We start from the raw sequence: 18,711 nt of genomic DNA, 5'->3' as shown, positions 1-18,711 counted from the left end.
GTGTCCCATTTCACAAGTTTTCAAATGTATAAAATGTATACAAATCTTTTGAAAATAGCAGATCTACAAGCTCACAATGTGTCGCATCGCGACGCATTGTGAGCTTGTAGATCTGCTAATTTGAAATGGTCTAAATGTATATAGGGCTGAAGTGTATGCTTTGTAATAATAATCAAAATCTACAAGGTAACTAGTAACTAAATAATTGTAGTGGAGTAAAAGTACAATATTTGCCTCTGAGATGAGTAAAAATATCTCAGAAAGTACAGTACTTGTACTAGTAAATGTACTTAGTTACCACTGCTATCAGTTGGCCGATATCCGCCTATCATAGATGTATCATATTGGCGTATAGGCCTACTGTATGTTGTCCAATATTGAAACATAACATAATGCCGGAAAAAGTGTTTGGAGTGATTTAGAAATTGTTTTTATTGTAATTATGATTATTAAAATCCCAATGAAGTTTACTGTGTCAGTGCACTGAAACAGTCATTTTTGACAATCTTTTTAAACTGCAAAATATCCTGCCTCTATTAGGCAGTTTATTTGTATAGCAGATTTGTCAACAACAAAGCAATCCAATGTGCTTCACTGTTTACATTTCTGTCTAATAAAGTATTTAATAAAAAAAACATTAAGCAAAAGAAACACAAGGATATTTTAAAAGGTTAAAGTACTATATTCTGATAGTAATCATTGCTACAGAGTGTTTGTTCGGTCACAGGGGTCTCTCCAGCTCTTTAGTAAACAGAATATACATACATTTTCAGGTAGGTGACAACATGTAACCCAATCAGGAGAGAGCACTGAAAATGCATTTTCTGTTTAATAAAGAGCTGGAGAGACATGGGAGACTCCTTTTACTGAACAAGCACTATATAGTAATGTGTACTATCAGAATATAGAGCTATTTAACACTTATTCTAACCAAAGTAAATCACTTACCCTACCTTTAAGCACTTATCTCACCTATTCAGGACACAGAGATACAAACACAATATAAATGGACATTTGAATGCAATAAAAAAATAAAAATGTAACTTTACAGTGTAGAATAATAATTATAAATCTCAGTACAAGGCAGCAGCAAACAGGCAGTTTTTTAAATGTGATAAAATAACAGAGTTTTAGCAGATCAGCAGTTTTCTGGAAGTGTATTCCAGATATGTGGTGCATAAAAACTGAATGCTGCTTTTTCATATTTAGTTCTGACTCTGGGGACGTAAAGCATACGACCTGATGATCCCAGATGGCCTGCGAGGTCTTGATGGTTCATGATATCGCTTAAAGATCAGAAATGTATTTTGGCCGTAACCATTCAATGCTGTATAAAACAACAGTAGTATTTTGAAATCAATTCTTTTTGACATGATATCTTTGTCACAAGTGTTTGAGAGTATATACATACATAAGCATAGAGTATATCCGACATATCAATACTGAACTGATCCAGTGTTGGTCAGCAGTGGTGTAAAGTAACTGAGTATTTACTCAAGTACTGTACTTAAGTACTATTTTGAGGTACTTTTACTTTACTGGAGTGTTGCATCGCGACACGTTGTGAGCTTGTAGATCTGCTATTTTCAAGTAACATTTTGAACACAGGCCTTTTATTTGTAACAGAGTATTTCTACTTTGTGGTATTGCTTAAGCAAAATATCCGAGTACTTCTTCCACCACTGTTGGTCAGGCTATAGCTCATAGAGCTCCATAACGGATCTTTCTTCAGCTGCCAGGCTTTTAAAACTTATGCAAATTCACTCACACACATACATACTGACACGCACAGACACCCACCACGTATGCTAATTCTGGTTCTACCTATGGGGTGCCTTTGGAAAGAGCACGAGGAAGGGAAGAGTTGGCTTTGCCCCAAATAACAAGCTTGCTACAGCATTCGGTGTTCTGGGGGCCCTTAGCCTTCTGTACCAATTAGTTTCAAAACATCCTCTCCGCTCCTCTCCCCATCTGTTAGCCCCAGCCTCTTACTATCCCATCATCACCATCACAACATGTGGTCGTAGTTTGGCTGAAAACGGTGGAGAGAATTCAGGAAAAGCCATCAGATATTATAGAAATTGTTCTCTATAAGCCCCATTGCCAAACATCTCTAATGGCTTCCTTTACTGTGAGCATGTAAGGATGGTGAGCAACAAGTCAGACATATAACATTCTGTGGCGTTTCTTTTCCGAGACTTTATTCTTCCTTCAACAGTTTGCTTGATATTTCTTGCGTGTGTGTGTGTGTGTGTGTGTGTGTGTGTGTGTGTGTGTGTGTGTGTGTGTGTGTGTGTGTGTGTGTGTGTGTGTGTGTGTGTGTGTGTGTGTGTGTGTGTGTGTGTGTGTGTGTGTGTGTGTGTGTGTGTGTGTGTGCGCGCGCACGCACAATCATCTACATGCATGATTGTGTATGCGTTTGTGGGCGTGTTCAATGTGTTACATTACCTTTTGTGTTGATTCTGAGGAAGGCCAGCAGGCCGAAACGTCAATCAATAAAAACTCACTGCATATGGAGCCAGAGTGTGCGACACGTTTTTAGGCTATACCTCTGACAACCACTCCAGCCCTACACTTTGTTTTAAAGCGACATTTGGACCTAGTTCACACATACTGCATCATGGACACTCAGCAGAGTGCATGCCTCCGCCCATAGCTCTGCAGTTGTCGAGATAATGCCATTTCCACCTGAAATTATTTATTTTTATGATATTTTTGGGGCCTTTTTCTGCCTTTATTGATAGGATAGTAGTGGGCTGACAGGAAATGGGGAGAGAGATGGGGGGGTGACACACAGCAAAGGTCGTCGGGATTGGGAGTAGAACCCGCGACATGCTGTCAAGCTGGATTACCATCATATGTGGTATGCGCCTGGATCATCTACATGATGATCCAGGGGGCGCCCCTCAAATCTGAATTTTGACCTTGTCCTTTGACTTCTCCTACCACAAAACATAATCATCTCTTCGGAGCAGGCTACCGATCTTTCCAAGAAAAATGTCATGAACATTCATCTATCCGCTCTCAATTATGTTGCTATAACAGACAGACAAACCTACAAACGGAATAGGGCAAAATGTAGCTCTGGTCCATAGCGTTAGAAGGAGTTCTCCTTAACGCTATGGGACTTTCGAGCCATTGCGCACGCATCACAGGCTAAGCAGCCTCTCGTCTTTAGTCTAAAATAAAAAATACGCTTTTGCTACTCACCAAAACAAAGGTGGGTTTATGGAGTTCAAAGCCTACTCTACTTAGTGTAAACACTCTGAGCCCCCCACCTAACGTCTAAAATACACTTTTTGTCCAGAAAAGAAAATATTTCACCGGAAGGAAAAATCTGGTCAATAGAAAAATTCCATCGACCAGATCTGTAGGGGGCGCAGTGGAGTAACCAAAACGTTTTTTTTTGGCCAAAAAAAAAAATAATATTTTAGACGTGAGGTGTGCTCCCACTAAGTAGTGTATAGGGTTTCAACTCCATAAAACCGTCTTTGTTTTGGTGAGTAGCGAAAGTGTATTATTTATGTTTTACAGGCGAGAGGCTGCGCAGCCTGCGCTACCGTGGGTGTGAGGGGAAAGGATCGAAAGTACCATAGTGTTAAGGAGCACTCCTTCTAACTCTATGTAGGCGAAACATAAACCCCATCCTTCGCCATTGGCTGACGTAATCACGCACACACGCCCCGCAGAGAGACTTTGTTTTATCCCTGCTTTGCCTTGATGTTCAGTGGAAGCCAATCCTTGCTATCATGGGTTTAACATGTTTGAGGCTGCTGGGACTGCATGTGTCAGAGGAATGCTATTTACTGCTACTACACCCCGATCCTTGCCCCGTGTAGATGGTTTTTAACCACTTAAGCCCTGTCTTATACTACGTCATCTTACAGCAGCGTTGGCGTAGCAAACATAGCCGATCTCGCAAGCTCACAACAGCTGTGAGTTTTGCAAGATCGGCTATCTTGGCTATTTTGGAAAAATGTGTGGGACGCCCGCAGGGTTAACGTGGTTAAATATAAAACGCCATAAATCTGGAAACCTCGGATAAGTCTACCGGGTATTTTGGCAGAAATGATTCTGCAAGTCACACAAAGCGTGTGTGTGAGAGTTAATCCGGCCATGACAAGTGGGCTGACGCGGGTTGATGGATCGCTGTGATGGATTCACTAAACAAGAGGGTGGCTCCCTGGGGTCCCCGGCCCCCCTGCAGTGATTATGTTACCGCAACATCATCGTCCTTGTTCTTCAAGACCCTTAATCCCCTCCACATCTGTGACTGTTCTAATTATGTGAGCTTCTCGTATGGGACCTCATGGAAAAAAGATGGCAACTGAAAACATGCATCGAGTCGAACAAAAGACGTGGCCCCGCGTCTTCTCCTCCAGAACCCCGAGAGAGCAATGGAACCGTTTCCTCTGCAAACTGCTCCACTCTCTCTCTGTTTCTCTGCGTTTCCTAATGTGATGCAGCGCATCGTAACTCACTCCAAAATACCTGGAAATGCAGCTCGTGTGACATTAGCCACTTTAACCCTAGCCAGTGGTGGAAAGTAACTAAGTACATTTACTTAAGTACTGTACTTAAGTACTAGGTATAGAGTTGAAGTGGTCAGAGCGGGTTCCATGAGTGAACACCACAGTTTGTCTTCATGCAGTCTGATTGGTTAAAATGCCGATTGTTTTAATTTTTGTCTTCTTATTTTATTATTGACATGTTTTACTTTTATTGTTATGAAGCACTTTGTGACTCTGTGTCTGTGAAAGGTGCTCTACAAATACAATTGACTTACTTACTTACTTACACCTCAAATGCCGCTTGATGTGTGTTCACAGTGTGCAAGAGAGAGAAAGAGGAAAAGTAAAAACAATTGAAACAAAACAATGTACCGTTCAGTGCTTTGTAAAGGTACTGTAAATGTGCTTCCCATTTAGATGAAGCTCACACCATGTGTCAGGCCCCGGCCTTGTCCCATGCCGAGCGCCGCTGGCCCCGTCCTTACACAGAGCGGGCCGGGGATCGAGTCACAGCGGGAGGCGAGTGATTGGTATCCCCCATGCGAGAGTGTGACACGCAGACATAACCGAAACAGATCGGTTGTATTGCACAGCAAATTGTTTTGGAAACGGTCTATCTGAAACGCTTTATCGTATTGTTTTTGTTAATCCGCCAGTCTGACCTAGCTAGAATTGATCGGGTTTCTGCTTGGAAGTGAAGGGATCAAACTGTCACACACACACACACACACACACACACACGTGCACACACACACACACACACACACACACACACACACACACACACACACACACACACACACACACACACACACACACACACACACACACACACACACACACACAGCATGCACACGCGCGTGCATGCTGGCTGAGTGGAAGGAGGCAGCGCATGACTTGGGAAGGATATTCTGGGTGGTCTTTCGGGGGGGGGGGGGGGGGGGGGAGCAATTGTAGAAGCTTAATTCTTTCCTCCTGCACAGTTCCTCTACATGTTTGCACTCTTGTCACTGGCTTTCACCGCAAGCGCTAAGGCATGCGCGCACACGGCGCGCAAACTCCGCGGCGCACACACACTCGAGCCGCCGCTTTCGCCACAAGGTCGTTGAGACGCAGTCAGGGTTTTTTTTTTTCACGCCCGGCCCATTAGTGCAGCACATGCTGCGGAAAGCATTAATAGATCTGAGAGGGCGTTCAGAGAGAGGTATGGAGGAGAGGGAGGAATTCTTTTTAAGTGTCGACTCGCTCGCTCGTCCCGCTCGTCGTCCCCCCGCAGCCTGTCATTACTTTCGACAGCGTGGCCGTGCCAGCGAATCCCACACAGTCAGCAGGACCCCCCTCGGGGACGACAAGTCCCTCATAAATCGTGAGCTCGCGCAAGGCAACGTTCCCACTATGTTCCGAGTATTGTTTTTGCTATATAGAGCGTTAAATTGCTTCACATCCCTCTGGGGGAAAAAAAACAACTAATAGAAACGTTTCAATGAGAAATGTGTGATGTTCCAAACGTTGTCAAACAGATTACTTACTGTACTTCAGCCTCATGATGTGATGAGCTGTCGTACATAACCAAAAATTAACTAACAAGTTGCTTGTGGACAAACATTTCTATAATGTGGGCACGTACGTCTGATCTCTATGAAAGCATCTGTTACAGCAGTTGAGCAAAGGGCATGAACATACACACACACACACACACACACACACACACACACACACACACACACACACACACACACACACACACACACACACACACACACACACACTCATTTTAAAATTGACGATAAAGTAGGGTATACTCTAGGAGGGGCGGGATAATTTGATCGACAAGCTACACAACCAATAACATTCATTCCCCGCCCCCGCTCTTGATTGACAAGCTACCCAACCAATATTGGTCTGGTTGCATTCTGCAGGATATGACGCGATTTGACGCGATATAGAAAGATGGCGGATTTGAAATTCCTGAACAATCGTCTTCATTTACGGTCTGTAGAAACCAATGGCGTAGCTTAGTCCATTCTTTTTTACAGTCTATGGTACCAACAGAGTGGACAGAGGGAGGAGAAATCTTCCAAACCCTGGAACTCAGTCATAATGACTGCATTACTTTTCTGCTGTGCTCTTCCCCAGTTCATCTGTCTGCAATCTGCACTCTGTACGGTTTACAATTGAGGCATTTAACAGATGCTCTTATTCAATGTGACAGGAAGGTCAGAGGAAGGAAGGATTACCATTTGTTAAGGAACATATGCACTTTTTGGAAGTTTGTTATAGCCACTGTTTCAAATATCATGGAGTCTAAAGTACTTTGTGATCCCAGGATTTGGCTATTGGGAGATGTCAATTTGCTTAATGTAACTCTTCATAATAAGTATATTGTGTCACTTGCCAGGGCAGCTGGGAAGAAAATTAACCTCATGAACTGGAAATCTGAAAACCCACCGTCAAAAAAACATTGGCTGAATGAACTTTCATCTTATTGTACTCCAGAAAAGACTCTGTATAGTGTCAGGAGAAAACCTTTTCGGCATGCTCTTCTTCCAATAAATGCTCTTAGTTGATATTCCTTCACTTAGTGAACCTGCTATGTTAACCACTTAAACCCTCTGTACAGTGGTGTAAAGTAACTAAGTACATTTACTCAAGTAGGCCTACTGTACTTTTTTCTGTAACAATTTTGAGGTATTTTTTACTTTACTGAAGTATTTCCAATTTTCAACTCCACTACATCTCAGAGGCAAATATTGTACTTTTACTCCACTAGTAGTGGATTTGAAAACTTTAGCTACTAGTTGCTTTGATTATTATCCCAAAACATACATTAACCACTTCAGCCCTATATACATTTCAGCCATTTGAAAATTGCACATCTACAAGTTCAGAATGTGTTTGTAAGCTTAGATCTGCTATTTTCAAATGATTCTTATACATTTGAAAACTTGCGAAATGGGACATTCTGCCTAATAAGTACTTTCTACTTTTAGTAGGCCTACTTTAAGTAAAAAAAAATACTGATACTTTTGTACTTTTACTCAAGTAAATTTTTACTCTGTACTTGGTGAGCTATTATTTACCTAACACAAATAGCAGCACAACCACGCTAAACTTAAACCAACCGTCCTTTTAGTCTTCCTTCTGCTAGTTTTTCTTTCAGAGCTTCTCTCTCTCTCTCTCTCTCTCTCTCTCTCTCTCTCTCTCTCTCTCTCTCTCTCTCTCTCTCTCTCTCTCTCTCTCTCTCTCTCTCTCTCTCTCTCTCTCTCTGTCCAGGGGGGTCAATTAGAAAAGTAGACAGAGATAAAGAGAATGGGTGTTCTGCTCGTCCTACATGGGGGGCACAGGCAGGATGCCGGTGACTGGGGTCGTGTAGAACAGAAGGAGCCATTGATGCGGTTACAGGGAGAGCCTTTTGAAGTGCTATCATGTGATGGATATAAGGGCTACCGTGCTGATATGCGCTTCTGTCTGGCTATGTGGTCGGGTCTGTGGTTCTCCTGCTTAACAGGTGCATCGCTGGCCTGGGAGAGAGCAAGGGAGGGGCGACCGCAGATGTAGTTGCATCTCCACTGACTGTCCTGTCAGAGAGATAGTACCAGTGGTGGAAAAAGTACTCAATACTGCAATGTAGAAGTACTCTGTTACGAGTGAAAGTTTGGAATTCAAAATGTACTTGAGTAAAAGTACAAAGGTATTGGCATCAAAATGTACAAAAAGTTAAAGTACACAGAATGGAGAATGTCCCATGTTGTGAGCTTGTAGATCTGCTATTTTCAAATGGCCTAAATGTATAGGGCTGAAGTGGTTAAAGTATTTTTTTTGTAATAACAATCAAAATCTACAAAGTAACTCAAGTTTTCAAATAATTGTAGTGGAGTAAAAGTACAATATTTGCCTCTGAGATGTAGTGGAGTAGAAGTACAAGTATTGGAAATTAAGTACAAATACCTCAAAATTGTACTTAAGTACAGTACTTGAGTACATGTACTTAGTTATTTTCCACCACTGGAGATAGTGCCTGCAATGCAATTGATGACAGTTGAAACAAACCCCCATGGGGTTAAAGCACAGTTATATATTTTATTCTCCTATAGTCTCTTGTTAATCGTTCGTGTCTCCAAACGTGACTTATTCAGTCGGAATGATTAGGGCCGTGAAAGTTCGTTCCATCTTCCGCTCTATACTTCCCCATTTCCCATACAATCATTCAGCCACGGGGAGCAGGAGAAGTGGTCCCTGTAGCCCACTGTCTCCTCCTCTCTCCCCTAAGGCCCACACTGCAGCACCCACAGCCTGATGGGTAGAGATCTCCCCACTTGCGCTGTCAGTATATAGATGAGCTTAGCGGGGGTCCTGGCCCCGTTTGAAGTGTGTGCAGCTGTGAATTCCTTTGAGGGTCCGCTGACAAGCTTCCCCTGTGCCATTATAGCCTGTCGTTCCACTGCCCCCCCTCCCCCCTAGGGGCACAGAGGCTGGCTCTGTTACACGCACGCACGCACGCACGCACACATACACACACACACACACACACACACACACACACACACACACACACACACACACACACACACACACACACACACACACACACACACACACACACACACACACACACACACACACACCAGTGATGTAAAGTAACTAAATACATTTGCTCAAGTACTGTACTTAAGTACACTTTTGAGGATTTTTTACTTTGCAGATATAAATTATTACATTACGAAACACACATGAACCACTTTAGGCCTATTTTATACCTAGGCTATTTGAAAATAGCCGATCTACAAGCTCACAACGCGTCGCATCGCGACGCGTTGTGAGCTTGTAGACCTGCTATTTTCAAAGATTTTAGTACTTTCACTTTTGGTACTTTAAGTACATTTTCATAAAATACTTTTGTACTTTTACTCAAGTAAATTTTTAATTCCGGTCTTTTACTTGTAACAGAGTACTTCTACATTGCAGTATTGATACTTTTACTAAGTAAAACATTTGAGTACTTTTTCCACCACTGACACACACACACACACCCCCTCCATTTAGACCCTGGAGTGTGCCACTCCACACGGACAATGGCCGGCTTCATGGCTGTGCATGCCGTTATCATACACCAGTTATAGGGGAAGGTAAGTGTGTGTGTGTGTGTGTGTGGGGGGGGGGGGGGGGGTAGTCATTAGTCTCTTGTTGTAGAGCTGCTCAGTCCAATAAAAATGATTGCTTCACTGGCTTCACTGTTTGATCCCCCCGAGGTCACGTCTCGCAGACAGGGCTCTACCAAACAGTCATTATAGTGGTTATGGCCACTTATCTTAAAAAGGACGTTGTTTAAGATTCTGGGGCTAAAAGAGCTGCTTTGTACGTGACCGCCCAAGAATGCCATGGTGGGGATATTGTTTTTGACAACACAAGGCACCGTGAACTTCAACTTCAATGACTGAAATGACTGTGCCTCTTCATCTAAAGAAACATGACAGAGTATTACAGGAGACTAAATGGTTATTCAATCTGACAAAGCAGTTTTTAATATGCGCCATTGTTAGTCTGAAAGAATCACAAACATACACATACAGCATACCCCACATCTCACTCATCCAGTAAATTGCAAAAGGAAATAATATTGCAAAGACTTCAAAGTGGAGGCTTTTATTGTCATAAAATGTATTATGCAAATTTTGATGGACATGCATTTGTCGGATTCAACGAATGCAACCGATGATAGCAACTTCTCCACTGTTACCAAACCCTAGGACTTCTCATAGATTCTTGTTTTGTAGCCATGAGTTAAAGTATTATCCTCATACTATTAACCCATTAAGACCGGGAAAGAGTCTGTGTAATTTTTAGATTTATTTGGCTATTCAAAAATAGCAGATCTACAAGCTCATAGCGCGGCACTGAGTGCCGCGCTATGAGCTTGTATATCTGCTATTTTAGAAAAATCTTGAGAATTTGTGCAAATCTTTGAATATGTTTATATTTTTTAAGCGAACATTTGTAACTCAAATCTTTGCTTCTGGGGGATTCTACAAATACAGTATCTTCTAAATCCTAACAGTTTTTTTGAAAAAAATATTTTGCTATAATCTGTGGTTCTCAAACTTTGTCTTGTCAAGGACCACCCCCGCGCTATGAGCTTATAGATCTGCTCAGTTCAAGTTTTGTTCATTTGTCAGTCCATTTATTAGTATTTTTGCCACTTTACCTTGAATTTTACCTTGACTGCTGACTGTTGAAAAGTTTGTCATCTATTCAGGGCAGACTGCTGATCATTCCCACAACAAGTTTCATGAAAGTTGGCCCATGCACTACCCAAAACGTTTATCAGGTCATCAGGCAGCCTACTGATCATTCCCTATAAACTTCATGAAAATCTGCCCCTCCGTTCTGACAAGGTAGTCACAAGAAAAGACTAGAGGTTACTTATTTGGATTATATTTTGGATGACACACTTTCCAGAGAAAGAATGGCATCAAAAGTGGTCACAAAGTCAATCAAAGAACAAGACTTCTGGGCAGGATCTGAGGAATCTAGCCGGAGCCCTCATCCAGTGTCATTTTGACTATGCTTGCATATTAATTTTGACCTAAAACAGACATTCCATTTGGACTTAGCTAAATTCATTCCCCAGCTGTTATAAACGTCTCACTGCCTGTGAGTGACATCCTCTACGTATTATGAATTTAAACCGTATATTTTGGTTTCTGTTGCACTGTTGTTTTGTCTAGTTGTTTGAGTGTTGAATGTTTAACGGACCACAGTGGAAACAAGCCTTTGGCTTTTTGTGTGTCATCCATTTGGCGTGTTTTTAACTCGTTGTACTGCCTGTACCGCAAATAAAGCGTTCAATCAATCACAGTTACTGTAATTTACTAACAAACACAGAATCAAACAAACGGACGGACCAATTACAAAGCCTTGCTCCTCATACTTTGTTGACCGGGGTCCCCAGTGGTCTCTCTTTGCCCCCCCCCCCACCCCCCACACCCCACACACACAAAAAAAGCTTGTGGACTAGGACTATCCTTATATAATAAAAGTTTGAACTTTACATCCTTTGGGGTGTTGTTATTGTCACATTATATGTATATACTGTAGTATGTATATATATATATACACACATAGGTGAAATTCGTCTTCTTCTTTTTACCCATCCTATAACAACGAGGAGCAGTGGGCAGCCTTCTCCCTCCATTAGCGCCCGGGGAGCAATTGGGGGGTTAAGATACTTGCTCAGGGACACACGTCATCAACACACTATGGCCGCCCCACAATGCTCGCATCTCCTCTTCTTGTTAAACCTCGTGGACTATGTGGTTGAACTTGACACTTGCCGATACTCTGCATCTTAATCTTAATGTACAACGCGCTGATATACTCTTCTAACACTAATGTCTATGTCATGAACAGTATATACCAGCAGTTGACACGCACGCACACACGCACGCACGCACGCACGCACGCACGCACGCACGCACGCACGCACGCACGCACGCACACACACACACACACACACACACACACACACACACACTTCTTTCTTTCTCTCTCTCTCTCATCTCTTTTACTCTCTGGATGAGGAATCTTAACATCTGGCAGTGTGTCTCACCTGGGAAGCAGCAGGGCAACACAGGTCAAAGTGTAGGATTTATCATTCCCACGCTGACACGTCATGCTCTCACATCCAACACCATCCAACACCATCCCTCAGCAACAGATGGACCTCAACAGATGGTCATCAACCCAAACTAATTGCCCCTAGTGGGATTAATAAAGCTGTTTGAAGTTGAGTCCTTTGAGCTTCGTCCTCATCTCTACACTATCTTTCCACTTTATTTATTTTGAGAGCTCATATGAGCGTTAAAGGGGAGGTGGGCAGTCATTCTATAACATATTTCAAAAGGAATGCACCTTACAGACAAAGCAGAAAATCGTGGCCCGTTTCACAGTCTGTGAATGTGTAATGGAGCCTCTGGAAGTTACGTGCAGATCATTTGCTGTTTGTATTGCGGAATAAGCTATTTTTCAGCGACTGAGTGCACAACTTTATGAAGTACCTCAGGCATTTTGGGTTGTGCTCAGAATGGACCAACAGCAAAAAAACATGTTAGGTCATTCCCTAGCTAATGGATAGCGAGTTCATGCTCAAATACTTGTATTCTCAGGTCGAGTAAGGGAAAGTAGGGCCCACTCAGAGAGTGGAGAAATTTGTGTCAATAGCTTGTCTAGCTACCATTGAGGTACCACTAAGGTATTAAAGACCTGAGGTGCAGTTCCTATTTCACTATTCAGCATACGACTAAGTATATACAGGGCATAGGTGGTTAAAATCAATTCAAGCACTCCAGACTAGCCTGTCGAAGAGTTAGCAATATTGCTGATGTGGTTGACGGCACATTTCCTCTCTGTCGAGGTCTTTCTCTGTATCATTCATTCATCTTATTCTCTCTCTCTCTCTGTCTAACATCTTCCTGTATAAATGTAGCCACCAGACTATAGCATCAGTGTACAGTATCCTCATTAGTGACCGACATGTGCGGTTGGTGTGGTCAGATGTCTCCTGTCAACGTGACAGAGTTGAGAGGATGTGTGATGGAGGTTGCTGCCAGTGTCCTCTCTGCTCGTGTTTCATTCATCTGATGCTATGTGTTTCCCTGCCCGCTGTGGCCCCGGGGCAAATAGTGCAGTTATAGGAAACGTGTGCATTTGTTTATCCCATTAAGACCGGGAACGCATCGGTGTCATTTTAAGATTTATTTGGGCTATTCAAAACTAGCAGATCTACAAGCTCATAGCGCGGCACCGAGTGCCGCACTATGAGCTTGTAGATCTGCTATTTTTGAAACATTTGTGCAAATCTTTGAATAATATATAGTATTTTTTAAAGCAAACATTTGTAACTCAAATATTTGCTTCTGGGGGGGTCCCTGGAACAACATATTTTGAGATGGGGGTCCGCGGCCAAATACTAGGGTAGTCCTTGGGTGGTCCTTGACATGAAAAAAGTTTGAGGACCACTGTTATTACAGCAAGTTTAAAAAAAAAACTGTTAGGATTTAGAAGGCATTTGTAGAATCCCCCAGAAGCACAAGATTTGAGTTACAAATGTTCACTTTAAAAATGATACATATTCAAAGATTTGCACACGTTTTCAAGATTTTTCAAAAATAGCAGCTCTACAAGCACTTGAGCTTGTAGATCTGCTATTTTTGAATAGCCCAAAGAAATCTTAAAATGGCACACAGATGCGTTCCCGGTCTCAATGGGTTATGCAAGCATGTGAGCCGTCCTGACAAAACCCAAATCTCTCTCCGGTCACAACCTCAGTTCACCAGACAGCAAGACTCAGTGCTGAGTATGATCTCATTTTACCGGCACTATTCTGCAATCATCCTTCGGTTTCACTGTCTCGCCGGTCTCAGTTTTTTGTGATTGATCGATTTTTTTCCCCCCACTCAAATGTCAATCCGGCACACGTTTGTGGCGGGAGTTGGCCATGGAGGCTTGAGCAGAAGGTAATGGGGAAATACTTAGAAGCAGAGACTCTTAACCCTTTAAGACCTGAAGCCGATTCTACAAATGTCTTCTAAATCCCAACAGTATTCTGAAAAACGTATGTTTCTATATCAGTGGTTCTCAAACGTTTTCATGTCAAGGACCCCCAAAATGATATGTATTTGGCCGCGGACCCCCATCTCAAAATATTTTGTTCCAGGGACCCCCAGAAGCAAAGATTTCAGTAAAACATGTTCACTTTAAAACAATATATATTCAAAGATTTGCACACATTTTCACGATTTTTCAAAAATAGCAGATCTACAAGCTCATAGCGTGGCACTCGGTGCCGCGCTATGAGCTTGTATATCTGCTATTTTTGAATAGCCAAAGTGTAAAATAATGCTTTTTAGCTCAAATAAAAAAGTGACACAGATGCGTTCCGGGTCTTAATGGGTTAAATTACCAAGGCAAGAGAAGAAATGAATTATTTGCTTGTGTAAGTTGCTATAGTAATCCCAAAGTAGGTCCAATGTGGCGTACAGCAGAGGGTTAATCAGCCATGAGCCCCCTGGCAGCCCCCGGGCTGCATGGATCTCGCTCCAAATGAGTTTGCAGACCTGATCGGACTTTCCACTACCTTCCACCAAGCTCCATTTCCACAGTGCAATTATACTACAGCCAATGGAATCCAGCCGTGTAGGAATATATATGGGAATGAGAGACTAATGTTATAGACTAGTGTCACCATTGAGTTTGGACCTGTGTACACATTGATTAGGTGTGCTTAACCCATTTAGACCGGGAAAGAATCTGTCATTTCTAGATTTCTTTGGCTATTCAAAAATAGCAGATATACAAGCTCATAGTGCCGCGCTAAGAGCTTGTAGATCTGCTATTTTAGAAAAATCTTGAACATTTGTGCAAATCTTTGAATATGTGTGTATTTTTAAAGCAAACATTTGTAACTCAAATCTTTGCTTCTGGGAATTCTACAAATGTCTTCTAAATCCTAACAGTTTTCTGAAAAACGTATGTCGCTATATGAGTGGTTCTCGCACTTTTCCATGTCAAGGACCACCCAAAATGATATGTATTTGGCCGCGGACCCCCCCATCTCAGATCCAGGGACCCCCAGAAGCACAGATCGGAGTTAAAAATGTTCGTCTTAAAACATATATTCAAAGATTTGCACAAAGTTTCCACGATTTTTCAAAAAATGGCAGATCTACAAGCTCATTCAAAAACAGCAGATATACAAGCTCATAGTGCGGCACTCGGTGCCGCGCTATGAGCTTGTATATCTGCTGTTTTTGAATAGCCAAAGAAATCTTAAAATGACACACAGATGTGTTCCCGGTCTTAATGGCTTAAAAGAAAAAGAAAAGTCAGTTAATCGTACAGCCTGTGAAATGTTCAGCCTTTAAGGTGAAGGAAGGTTTCCGGCTCCGGCGAGTGTTGCTTTTGATTTAGAGGAGAGGAGATAATATAGTGAAGGCTGCACTCGACTCCCAATCAGAGGTTAAATGTTCCTTGCCCCTGCTGCTACGCTCGTTTGTGGTCGGAGCAGGCCAATTACCATGCATACCACAAGAACTACAGCATCCCACCACGGGACTAACCACCAGTCACTGCTTGTTAGGCTCCGCTCTGTGGGCCGCGCTGTGATTATCTGTCATTCTACGGTACAGCAGAGGCCTCTGTGCTGGATGGCTTCCTCGCTCCACCACCATCTCGTATCATCTCTGTTTTTCATTTTGATTCTACATGCACAGTTTGGTGCATGGTCTATCGCAGTGGTGGAAAAAGTACTCAAATATTTTACTTAAGTAAAAGTATCAATACGGCAATGTAGAAGTACTCTGTTATGAGTAAAAGTCCCGAATTCAAAATTAAAAGTACAAAAGTATTGGTATCAAAATGTACTTAAAGTACCAAAAGTAAAAGTACTAAAATGTTTGAAAATAGCAGATCTACAAGCTCACAACGCGTCGCAATGGTGACGCGTTGTGAGCTTGTAGATCGGCTATTTTCAAACAGTGTAGGTATAAAATAGGGCTAAAGTGGTTTATGCATGTTTTATAATGTAATCATTTATATCTGCATAGTAACTAGTAACTAAAGTTTTCAAATAATTGTAGTGGAGTAAAAGCACAATATTTGCCTCTGAGATGCAGTGGAGTAGTCCTAGAAGTAAAAGTACTGAAAATTGGAAATACTCCAGTAAAGTAAAAAATACCTCAAAATTGTACTTAAGTACAATACTTGAGTAAATGTACTTAGTTACTTTACACCACTGGTCTATCTTAGCCTGCTGTGTCGAGCTCACCCCTTCAACACGTCAGCACTTACACTATCCCTCAAGCAAAAAGAAAACAGAAAACATAGCATTGTTTCCCTGCCTCTGAGGTCTCGAGCAAATCTCTCTGGATCGGTACTTATTTTGCGTGTGTGCTCGTCCAGAACCTGAGGTTGGCTCCACTTTCATCACTGACCCCAAATAACTGCTGACTCCTGGCCCGAGCTCTGGGTTCATCATGCATATGTAAGATTCATATGTAAGATTCTATTCCAATCTTTCTACAGAGCCCGTATTGACTTGGAAAAGCTGAGTGTTATCTGGGCGAAGGTGGAAGGTAAAAATCTCAGTTCTCAACCCAAATCTGTTGAGGAGCAGCAGTGTGCTTTGAGTGAACCATGACAGCTTGTCAGCTCACTCTATCAACACGCCAATTCCCATGTGTAGCACGCTCCCTGAGGAGGGTGCAGACTACCACGTGCCCCCTCTTATACACAGAGTCCTCAAATACCCATAGAGTAGGGTGAGGAGTTTGACCAGGAGAGTGACGCGTGCGGATATTGACGCACATCTCCCACAGAATCCTAGCCTTTCACCGATTTTTTCCGATTCCGTATCTGATGGATAGGCCTACGGCAATAACGTCATCCGAAGATTTCCGGCCTCGGTCCACTGCCTGTCTATTGGTTTCCTGCAAATGCGTGTAACTCGGGTTCATTTCTTTTGCCCTGTATTTGGCGAGGCACAGTGGTTTCAACGGGAGTGACAGTTCCATTTCTTCTTTTTTTTTCTCTGGACGATGAACAGTGATCCCCTTTGTGTTTACCAACTGTCTGACAAGTAGGGGTGGGACGATATGGGTACCTCACGATACGATATATATCACGATATTAGGCCCACGATAACAATATATATCACGATATTCGACGATATTCGATATATTGCGATATCACGATATTCAATATATATTGCAAGAAATGTCACCAACGATATATCACAATATCTGAAAATATCGATATATTGCGATATCACGATATTTCACAAACGATATATCACGATAGTCCTTGTATTCAATTCATAAACACATAAAATAGCACCAAACAGTTCAAAATCATCATTACACAAATACAGAGTAGGAAAAACAACGTATCACAAACTTAAAACAATAATAATAATAATAATAATAATATCGATATTTTTCGGCAGTATATCGATTAGTTATCGCGGGAGAAAGTATCGCGATATATCGCGATATCGATATATCGTCCCACCCCTACTGACAAGCGATCAAAATGTATAAATGTTCCGTGGCCAGTTGGGGAGGTGGGAAAGACGTGCATTTTTGACAAAATATGCTATTTTCAGCGTGCCTGCGGCAAGGAAAGTTACCTCACGGGGATCGGGCACAGATCCTGTTTGTGTCTATACCCGATGGATCAATGGATCATTATGGATCAAAATTGTCTGTGACCAGTTGAAAAGGTTATAAAACACGAAAATCTCTGGCAGTGGGTAAGTTTATTAATGTGTATACTCTTGCAGAGAAAGAGTTAATAACACGGGCTAGGAAGGTCGGACTACCTGAGTAAAGTTCACTTTGAGCTGCATCCAACACATCCACTACCATTTCCGTCGGCCTTATTGTTAGGCTGCTAGGGGCATTTGAAATGTCTTTTTTGGGGGTAATAGATTATTTTTAAAATGTTCCTTCACGGCTCGGCTCGGCCCGGCCTGGCCCGAAAACGTTGGGTTGGGTCGGATAGGGTCGGGTACGGGCAGAATTTGAGAACTCTACTTCCCACCCGCAAACACTGTGTTTTTTGTGCTCCAATTGTGTTCATTGGAGTCCTCGGCAAAGCCGGACTTACACTGCCAGGAAGTGAAGCCAGATCCCTAGTGCTTGATAGGCTCTGTGCACACATGTGAAGCCTCTGAGCCAATCAAATGAAGCTATGGGAAAAAGGAAATGTTTATGCCACCTTCTGGAAAAGGGAACTACAGAGTGGTCAGATGAGAATCTATTTTATATTAATAATTTAAATGATTATTAATTAATTCGACCAGGTTGCAATTTAAATTGTTTGGGCTGTTTGAGGTGGAGTTGAGCATTATGCTCACTGTAATTTACCCTTGCCTTTGACATGACTTGTAACCAGTGGTGTAATTTTTTTCTCGGCGGTACGGTACAGCGGTACAGCTGTGGCGTGCATGCGAGCTCACCGTACCACGCCGTACATGCGCGTCAGCGTGAAAAAATACTGGCCACGCGCCGTGGTGTCCCGTCCAACGACCAAAACACCACTGCTTGTAACTCTTCAAAACTATATGCTGTCCCAGACATACTTTTTGCATTGTTCTGCATACTCTCTGCAGTAGGCCTATAATAGCGATAATCACTTGTCTTGATTC

General features: G+C 42.4%; 3 protein-coding genes across 3 annotated transcripts in view; 2 read left to right on the top strand and 1 right to left on the bottom strand.

The window, feature by feature from the left end:
* ing3 (inhibitor of growth family, member 3) overlaps positions 1 to 14,125 on the top strand; it is a 99,957-nt gene extending 85,832 nt beyond the window's left edge. Inside the window, exon 13 of the transcript XR_013932600.1 lies at positions 14,049 to 14,125. The gene's annotated coding sequence lies outside the window, so the exon portion shown is untranslated. The remainder of the gene's footprint in view (positions 1 to 14,048) is intronic.
* The window catches only part of socs2 (suppressor of cytokine signaling 2), a 267,878-nt gene that overhangs the window by 93,447 nt on the left and 155,720 nt on the right, over positions 1 to 18,711 (bottom strand). The gene's annotated exons all lie outside the window — the stretch shown is intronic.
* Positions 1 to 18,711, top strand: part of cped1 (cadherin-like and PC-esterase domain containing 1) — a 128,953-nt gene that overhangs the window by 69,623 nt on the left and 40,619 nt on the right. The gene's annotated exons all lie outside the window — the stretch shown is intronic.

Source organism: Gymnoscopelus braueri (genome assembly GCF_963280865.1).
Source record: "Gymnoscopelus braueri genome assembly, chromosome: 23".
Classification (NCBI taxonomy): Eukaryota; Metazoa; Chordata; class Actinopteri; order Myctophiformes; family Myctophidae; genus Gymnoscopelus; species Gymnoscopelus braueri.
Note: the sequence above shows the minus strand (reverse complement) of the source record. Positions and strands in the feature narration are given on the sequence as shown.